Source organism: Triticum aestivum, chromosome 4A (genome assembly GCF_018294505.1).
Source record: "Triticum aestivum cultivar Chinese Spring chromosome 4A, IWGSC CS RefSeq v2.1, whole genome shotgun sequence".
NCBI lineage: Eukaryota > Viridiplantae > Streptophyta > Magnoliopsida > Poales > Poaceae > Triticum > Triticum aestivum.
The window spans coordinates 749456369-749464222 of NC_057803.1; the positions used below are offsets into that span (position 1 = coordinate 749456369).

Genomic DNA, 7854 nt, shown 5'->3' on the forward strand with positions numbered 1-7854 from the left:
TTGTCAATACATGATGAACATTTCGTAAATACGCAATAAATAGTTTTTCATGCACAATGAACAATTTTTATGTACACCACTGACATTTTCTAAATAAATGTTGAACATAATTTTAATACAGAGTCAACCTTTTATTTTGTATATACACAATGAGCATTTTATTATACACCTTGAATATTTATAAAATACAAGATTAATATTTATTAATTATTAGATGAACCTTTTTTAAGGCCACAATAATATTTTTAAATCACAGATTGATTTGTTTTCACATTCACATTGATATTTTTTCAAATATATGATGAACACTTTTACATACAATGTTATATAGAGTATTTTGGAAATCATGGATAACTTTTATTAAATTACACATACATTATTTATGTTCACGGTAATGTTTTTGGGGATACGAGGACATTGTTTTTAAAATACAAGAATTTATCTCGTTCGTTGGTATGATAACTCTTTTGTTATACAATTTTTTTTTGAAATAGACATGCACATTTTTATATCCAAGAATACCTTTTGAAACACGTAATATTTGTGTAATTTACGCCCCAAAAATATACTCCCTTCGTTCCCAAATACACCCTCCGTCCCAAAATTCTTGTCTCAAATTTGTCTAGATACGGATGTAATACGGATGTATCTAACACTAAAATGTAACTAGATACATCCGTATTTAGACAAATCTAAGACAAAATTTTTGAAATGGAGAAAGTATTTGTCCTTCTAGAGATTTCAACAAGTGACTACATACGAAGCAAAATAAGTAAATCTACACTCTAAAATATGTCTACATACATTCATATGTTTTAGTCCATTTGAAATGACAAATATTTGGGAATGGAGGGAGTACATACATATAAACAAAAGAAAATGTAAAAGAAGAAGAAGATTAGAGCAACTCTAGCAGACCCCGCAAAACTCGTTTGCGGTTTCACGAATATCTCGTTTGCGGGTCGAAAACATGCACCGCAGATCAGATACGCATCTAAACCTGCATAATTTGAAAAAATGCTTTCGCGGGAGAAATTGCACACACATAGTTCATCACATCACATACTACATAGTTCATACACACTACAGGATCAGCAAACTAAGCATAGATCATACTAAATGCTATGTTAACTAGTAGTAGAGGGGGTCGTATCTGACGACGGCGAGGTCGCAGCAAAATGGACGACGCCGTGGAGGCCGAGCGACGCTCAATCCTCCTCGCCGGAGCTGCACAGGTCGATGTACTTCGCCGCCTGCTCCACGCGGATGTGGCGCCACTCCTCTGCCTTGTCGTTGGCGGCGACGTTGGCGGTGACCGCCTGCTGCCACTGGAGGGCTTCGAGCTCCTCGGCGTGGCGCAGGCGCTCCGCCTCCTCGCGCACGCTCCGCTCGGCGATGGCGGCGGCGATGGCGGCGGCGACGGCGTCGAAGTCCGCGACATAGTCCTCGGGCCCGACGACGCCACGGCGGCCGAGCGGAGCGGGCTCCTCCTTCACCGGGACGAAGGCGAACGGCTCCTCCTCCACCTCCTCCTCCTCGTCTGACCACTCCCTCTTCACGGGGAGGAAGCCCGTGCCGGAGGACGAGGAGGATCCGGCGTAGGAAGATCTCGCGGAGGAGAAAGACGCACTACGGCGGTCGTATTCCTCCGTCTCGTGGCGGCTGAAGCTCGGCGGCGACGACTTCCCGCGGTTGGTCCACCTCTGGGCGGTGCGCTTCCTTGCGCCGTCCGCTTGGACGCGCCGCTCGCGCTCCGGGTCGCGCTCACGGCCGGATCTGCTGCCGGAGCCGCGTCCGGAGCTCCACATTTGGCCCCACATGGCGGCTGGAGGCGGGGCGGATGGTCGCCGGCGGCGAGAAATTACGGAGGAGGGAAGGGGAATCGGGTGGCTCGCGGCGGCGAAGGGATAGGGTTTGTACTCGCAAAAGGATCGCGGAACCGCAGTTATACTGCTCGGTGCATGCGGTTTGCGGGTTGCGGCAAGAAATTTTGCGGGCCAGGCGAGTATGCGGGCTCTGATCTGGCCGGAAAATTGGGCCTAGCCCGCATACTCGCCGGGCGTTCTGCGGGGTCTGCTAGAGGTGCTTAGGGAAGGTGCTTAGAGAAATAAATCAGATTTTTCTTAAGCACCGGTGCTTATTTGTACATGATGGATGCTTAACTAAGCGTCTCTTCTGTAGAACTAGGCACCGATGCTTCAGAAAAATCCGGTTTATTTTTCTAAACATCTCTCTAAACACCTCCCATGGTACAAGGCCTTAGGCGCTACTGGGCCTAGAGCAGTGCCACACACTTTAGGCGCCTCCCCCGCCGCCGCCGCCGCCGCCATCGGCTGCTCCGCGGCGCCGCTCTCCTGCGCCCGCTGTTGCCGCGCTCTCCTGCAAGGCGGCGCGCTGCGTCTCGCCCGATGCAGGAGGCTCCTAACCGGGTCCTCCAATCTTTGCTGCCGGAGGAGTTTAGGGTTTAGAGCTCCCGTGAGGCGAGGGGGCACTGATGGGGCCTCGTGTGGTTGCGCATTCGAGAGCGTCGCACGGGAGATTGGGAAACCAAGCTATGGTTGTTCTTTGATCCCATGTGTCCTAAATTGAAGTCCTTGTGGACAAAGTGAAGGAAGCCATGAAGTAAGCTCCCAAGGTATGAACGAATTAATGAACCATTATATTGCACACGGAGGTGTTTGTTTCTTATCTTGAGTAGATAGAATTCAGAAGCATCATCTTGAATAAATAGCAAGAGTCAATTCTCTCTCTGTCTGAATGTTTATCCTTGCAAACTGTCCTGCTAGGGAACAACCTAGCTGGTGAAGACTCTAAGTTGGTATACAACGACCTTGCTGATCAGGTACAAACAGTTTCAATGTCCTTTTGTAATTAATGTTTGTGGAAGGGTTTGATTTCCAAGGAAATCTCTATTTCTGCTTGATTTATCATGTGCTAGTTCTGTATATGGATTGTTATCCGGAAAAGGTTAATTGTACAATTGTTAGTATTTGCAGCATTCAGCAACTCAGTCAATCCTTTATTGCATTTATATGCATTCCTCTTTTTACTGCATTTATATACATTCCTCGATGTTTGAACTTTGAAGTCTGATCATCAAGTAACCTGCAGGTTGCTTTGCTCTCTGCAGTACAATCTGACTCTTCCTTTTGCCTGATATATCTTGCCATGCATGAACAACATAAGTGCATTGAGGAGGTACCAGATTGCAAAACTATACAGGAGGGATAACACTTCAAAGGGAAGGTACCGAGAATACTACCAGTGTGACTTTGACATTGCTGGAGCCAATGGAACCAGATTTTGAGGTCATCAAATTTTTGACCGAGTTACTGGATAAGCTACATATTGGCATGTACTATGAGATAAAACTAAACCACAGGAAGTTGCTTGATGCTAGAGAGCAGAGTAACCTTGGTGGTCATCCGGTCTGCGCCATCACCGGTGCCGATTACATACATACATAGGCTGGCTGTGGCTGCTTCAGCCTTCATCCCAGTATTTGACTCCTTCAGGAACCGTCCCTGAGCTATAAGTGTGTGAAGAGGCACTCTCGCAGCTTGATCTAAACTAAAGCAGCAGCAATGACAGCCATCAAATTTCCAACCTCTCTGGTAAATTTTAGAAACCAACTACACAGATCGTTCCCTTAAAAGATTGATCGGATTGAATTGGTGTGTGATTGTCAACCAATTAGCACAGAAAGAGAGGGTAGATTGTCTGTCATTAGCGTGAGGGGCAGGCAGCATCTCCGTCCACCATTAATGGTCTGAAGGAGAAAGATTGTCTATCAGGCCTCAAACCTCAAGCTAGCTACAGCCAAATGTTGAGAGTCCAGAAAACAGAGGAAAAGCAGAGGAAGCTAACTACACGCAAATGTTCAGACTTCAGAATTATCGGCATAATCGTCAAGGGGTCTCCTCTTCTAGGTAAGCTAACTACAGCTCAGCTACATATCAGCGTGCAGAACTTAACCTCGCTTAAGAAAACAGAGAACAGGAAGCACTGCACATCAAGTAAATTAAGATTCCAGAATTTATCCCAAACAAGTACTAGAATATCTATTGTAGTGCTAAATTTGTGAGAAATAATACTCCAAAGAAGCCAATTAAGTTGACTAGGTCCGAAATAACCAAATACATGTCCAACAACAAACAGAGTAAACTTATTTATTACAGCAGCAAGTCACCATATTTCTTGGAAAGAAAATCGTCCACCATATTGCAGCAGGTCATTAACTTCGATCTGTTACAAACAAGATAAATAAATCCTAGTGGTGACACAACATAAAAGTACGAACGGCGGGGAAGCCACCAAACCGACACGAGAGCAAAGAGGACTAAATCATGTTGATGAATGGTCGTCAACCAATAAGCAGCATACGAGAATGCTTTGCCATTAGAAAGTCGCAGCCTGTACTGCCTGCACAATAAACAAAAAGTGTCATTTCCAGGATGTGAACTGTGGAGAGGCAGGGAGAAAGCTAATTGCAAGGCATGTAAAGCATAATTCATTACCTCGATGTGTTGATGGTGTCTAGAGAAACAAGATCTTGGGACGTGGACTTGGGAGGTTCTTTGCTGCTTCTTCCCACTCATTTTTTGTTTCATCTCCCACTTCACGATGGAGAACAATCTCCTTAAGATGTCCAAGGGACTGGACCGCTGACGTGCCGGAAATAGAGCCAGACAGATCTTTGCATAGCAGCTGCAGTGACTTGAGGCATGGTAGAGCTCCCTCTTTGATTTCCAGCTGATCCATGGTGGAGTCGACCACAATGGATAGGCGTCCCAGGCTCTTCAGCATACCTTTTTATGATGACAAGCTTGTCCAGTCTAGTTGCAACCAGCTTCAGGTACGCCAGGCCGGGCACTTCGCTCAGGGCAGCAAGGAAGTCTTGGCTCAGGCTCAGCTGAGGGGATGAAAGACCTAGCTTAGTGAGACGACCCAGCAAGGCAACAAAGGGGGACAGGCTGCATATCTTGCTTCCTTGCAGCTTGAGGGAGCATGAATGCTTTCCTTTCTCCAGAGAGAAATTCAACATGTCTTGGGTCAACTTGCCTTCAAAATTGAGTGATAGTGAAGGGGTCCCTATGAACAGGGTGCTTCTCTCAATGATCCCCTTGATGGCCTTTGAGAGATGACTTGAGCTGCTGGTGTCGGGGGTAGACTCGCACCATATTTTCACCTTTGTCAAAGCCTTCATATTGTTCATGAGCTGTGCAAAATCTTGGCTCTTGCTGTTGTCCACAACAAATCCTGCCAGTGTTTCCAATTTGCTTCTGTAGCTTACTCATTCTCCAGTCTCCTAGATCTTTCTTGAGCTTGAACTTCCCAAAGAGATGAACAAGACGTGGCAGCTCCATGACTTGCGTTGGCAGAATCTCTATCTTTGTTTTACTTACATCCAGTGTATCCAATAATTGAAGCTTCCTGATCTCCTTGGGAAGCACCGTGGCAATAACTGCAGCCCCGAGGCATAGGTACCTCAGCAGCAACAGTTTTCTGCATATCAACTTGAGATGGCCATCCTCCAAGGGTACAACGCACTTTTCCAGATCCAAAACTCGCAGCAGTTCATACTTGGAGAAGTCCAGGACAGATGGGTGCGCCTCTCCCAAGATTGTCAGTGACCGAACAAGAGTTAAACCTGGCACTTCTCTTGGCCTTGCATGATGCAGAGCAAGCCGGCGGATATTATTGGGTAGGCGAGAGGTAGACTGCCCATCATACAACACGGTAACGAAGTTGTCGGACATGGACTTGCGCAGGACGAACTCCAGCATCATGCCATGGGTATGACATGTCTTCACCTCTGTGTTGTTGCCGCTGGCTTCCATTGGCTGGATGATGCTCCAATCAACAAGCTTATTGAAATTGCTAATGGCGGCATCAACATCACTATATGTATTGTCTCCTGGGGACAAGCCTTCTGCTAACCATCTCCTTAACAAGCTCGATTTCTTGATAGGACGACCACTTGGGTAGGTACTCAAATAGAGCAAGAATGTCCTGGCGACCTGGCTATCAAGGCTGGTGTAGCTCTGGACAAGCACACGCCTCATTCTTGCAAATAGATCATCACTCTCCATATGTGTACCCAGGTTGGCGCATAGTTTTGCCCATATCATGGGTGTTGGATTACCTGCGCTTTTCAAGAACCTGGCGGTGGTAACAAGAGCAAGGGGAAGACCATCACATTTCTTGAGCGCTGCATAGCCGAGGTCATCCACATGCTGCGGCTGTTCATCGTCTTGGAAAGCTTCCTTGAAGAACAATATTCTTGAGTCTTGGTCGGTAAGAGTTGCCATTGTGTATACATGATCATTAACAGATGAGCTGCGACAGATATTTGCTACGGGCTGAATGACCGTCGTCACCAGAAATCTGCCATTTAAACCGACAAAGGCTGCTTTCATGTTGTGCCAATATGCTGTTGTCCGCAGGTCATCAATTACAATAAAGAACCTAGGTACCAAAATAAACATTACAAACTAATCAGGCAAGGATTACATCGATAGATAAAGCTAGCAGATCGAGAAAAAGAGATGGGAAACTGAATGAATGAGTTACCTCTTGTTGCCAATGCACTCTCTGATGCTCGCGTGAAGCAAGGTGAGAGTGAGACTGCCATTGGTTGGCAGGGGAAGGTGGCCAAGCTGCTTGAGTATCTCCTTGAGAACATCCGCTGCTGTCCTCCTCCCCCCTTGGACCCAAGCCCGTACTTCATATTGGCTCTCAATTGCCTTGGAGTTGTACAGATGATTGGCAAGGAGAGTCTTGCCCATGCCATGGAAACCCACAATGGTAATCACCTTAAGCTGTTGCTCCTGCTGGATCAGATCCATAAGCTCGCCACGGGGACCGTCGATACCCACAGGAACGGCGATGGAAGCTGATGAATGGATGTCATCGTCATCATCCTGAACCGCTGTCGGCGCGTCTGTCTGCTCAGACGACAACGACCACCTTGGTGAGGAACTGCTGCTGCTGTTGTTGCAGTATTTTTCTCTCAGCTTGGAAGCATCTTCTGATCTATTCTTCAGCGTCCGGATCTCCGCAGCAAACTTGCCGCGGGTCTTCGCCGTCTTCACCCGGTGGAGAGCCCGGCTGAGCCTCCCTTTTTCCGAGTCAGCCATGGTCACACTGTGCATGAAGCGGTCGATGCAGTCTTCTATGGCGTGCGCCAATTCACGCACAATATTGATCCACTCCGTATGCACTTGTTCACTGCTGCTGCGGCAGCCACCACGGCTATCATCATCCTTGATGACAGCAGAAATCATAGCAAACTCATGCTTGATGTAGATGATGTCATTCTTTAGGTTCTTCCGAAGCTCATGATTTGCATGTAAGAAATCAAAGAGCTTCGGCACCATCCACTCCACGAATGAGGTGGCCGCGGCCGCGGCCACAGCCTCCATCTCTCTCTCTCTCTCTCTCTCTCTCTCTCTCTCTCTCTCTCTCTCTCTCTCTCTCTCTCTCTCCGGGGTGGGTGGGGGGTGGGGGTGGGGGTTGCAAGATCACATCATGGGGTTTTTACCGACCGGTGAGGAAGACAACAACCATGGCCGGCTGGATGAAGTAGAGCTCAGCTACCTCGACCCGTTCGGAGGCTAACCCGTGAACAAAATATCTTGTTCACATGGTTGCTCCAAAGTAGTGTACTACTTACTCCGATACAACTTTGCATCAATTAATATGGATCGGAGTGAGTACCAAAATACTAAGTTAATCAAAGTAAAAAAAAAGTGATATGAAATGGTTGTACGTACCATTATTTATTGATATATTAAATGTGCATGTAGCTAGCAAAAACAATAAAAATGCTAGAAAATGACACAAAATAGAATA

The 7854-nt window shown here is 46.7% G+C and overlaps 1 pseudogene; it reads right to left on the reverse strand.

Moving 5' to 3' along the window:
- Window positions 1–4137: 4137 nt before the first annotated feature.
- LOC123083622 (disease resistance protein RGA4-like) lies at window positions 4138–7424 on the reverse strand (annotated as a pseudogene).
- Window positions 7425–7854: the final 430 nt, after the last annotated feature.